At 45.5% G+C, this 1,799-nt stretch overlaps 1 non-coding gene across 1 annotated transcript; it reads right to left on the bottom strand.

The window, feature by feature from the left end:
* Positions 1-919: 919 nt before the first annotated feature.
* Positions 920-1,002, bottom strand: trnal-cag (transfer RNA leucine (anticodon CAG)). Its single transcript has one exon. It is a non-coding gene; the product is annotated as a tRNA-Leu (tRNA).
* Between the last annotated feature and the right edge of the window lie 797 nt (positions 1,003-1,799).

Here is a 1,799-nt window from a genome sequence, read left to right as displayed (position 1 = left end):
GAAGTAGCTGAATCTGACAGGTGGAGGTTTGGAACTACAAGATGGTGATGTTTTCTTGACTTGATGCTCTGACTGTCAGGGTGGATGACAGCTTCTTCTGCTGCTGCATCTGAGTGGCTATGATTGGAGGTTTTACCTCCCAAGGTTGTTTGGTTCCAGGGGAAATTTTAAAATTCCAGTCCCCAACCTGGGCTGTTCTGAAACTCTTCTCCTGAATCACTCCTGAGCTGCAGCAAGAACAAATACCAGTGCCAACCAGATCAACTTCATGGCTGCTAACAGCCTCAGACACTTGATTTCCATCAATCTGGAGCCAAGAAGGCCCTCACCTGTGGTTCTCCTCCAGGAGGGTCCAGGTTCTGCCATTGTGGCTCCTGGTGCCACTGCCAGAGAGCCTCAGCTGCACACTGCAACATTTCAACAGGAGATTGACATTCCTTCAAATGTCCTGACATCTGATTCCAATGGTTCTGTTCCATATTTATATTTTAAAATCAATCACACAATGAAAGCTGCCTCAGCAGGTTTAAGAGAGAGAACAAGCTAAGAGATCTGAAACCAGTAAAATATGCTTTTCTGTGTGCAAACTAGTGAGGGGCATGGAAGGATATTTTACCACCAATACAGAACCCAGACTTTAGTCATGTGATGAGATGGAGACTCTGATTATGAAGTTAATGGACAAAATGTGACTTGAAAGAAAACACATTCCTTCAGCAGACTTTGATCCAACATTGAAGTTAGAGTTTGGTGGCTGCTCCATGTTGGAGGAAACCAGGCGATGTTGGACCATCACAGGGAAGCTCCTTTGCCTCCTCTGCTGCCAGTTCAACCACTCACTCCCCTCAGTGGAGAGCAGCTTCAACTGGGTTTGGAATTTACCACTGTGGATGCATAGGAATGTGGAGAAAATGTCCTTTGTCAGAAGTGGGATTCGAACCCACGCCTCCAGGAGAGACTGCGACCTGAACGCAGCGCCTTAGACCGCTCGGCCATCCTGACAGACACTGACAGTTGCAGACTGAATTAATTCACTGACAAAGTAGAATGTTTTTCCACAGGAGCTACTGGCTCCTGAGTTGGTTTATTTATTGTTAACATTAAACACACAGTCTGAGTTCATGGCAGGAAGAAATGATTTTCATTTTTCTAAAGGACAAGAAATGAACCAGAACATTTGAACCACATAACATCTCTTCATCAGTTTGTTACATGGGACACCTTCCAGACAGGAAGGTCCCACCAAGACTTGAACTGGGATCACTGGATCCAGAGTCCAGAGTGCTCACCCTTCCACCATGGAACCAAACACAAGGAGGAGGTTCCTCAAAATACCACTTGACATCACCTGCAATCAACCTGTTGCTATGTGGAGGTTCATCTTGCTCTTGTTCCAGACTACATTGGCAAAAGGAACAAGAACCACAAGGAAATCAAGGAACTCCAGATTGATTCAGGACTTTCTAACTCCATCGTATGACCTGGGAGTAAAGACTGGCCAGGCCTTCCTTAATTTATCAGTTAATTACTGCTTCAACAAATATGCCACTTAATTAAGTTACCAGAATTTCTCTCATTGAAAAACCCACCAGCCTGATTTCTTGACATGACATGAAAAATTCTCCAAGAACCCACAGTTGGGTGGAAAGATACCAGGTTAACCAGGAGGAGTCCTGTTCCTGAACCATGGATGGAACAAAGTCCACTGGAAAACTCAGCAGTTCCTGAGTGCCAGATCCATCCGGGAGCTTGGGTCTCCCCTTGACTGTGGTGATCCATGAGATCAAGGAGGACAGAGG

The sequence above is a fragment of the Aulostomus chinensis genome, chromosome 1 (assembly GCF_037954235.1).
Source record: "Aulostomus chinensis isolate RoL2024-O1b breed Wild chromosome 1, RoL_Achi_v1.0, whole genome shotgun sequence".
Taxonomy (NCBI): Eukaryota; Metazoa; Chordata; class Actinopteri; order Syngnathiformes; family Aulostomidae; genus Aulostomus; species Aulostomus chinensis.
This window is presented reverse-complemented; position numbering and strand designations above follow the sequence as displayed.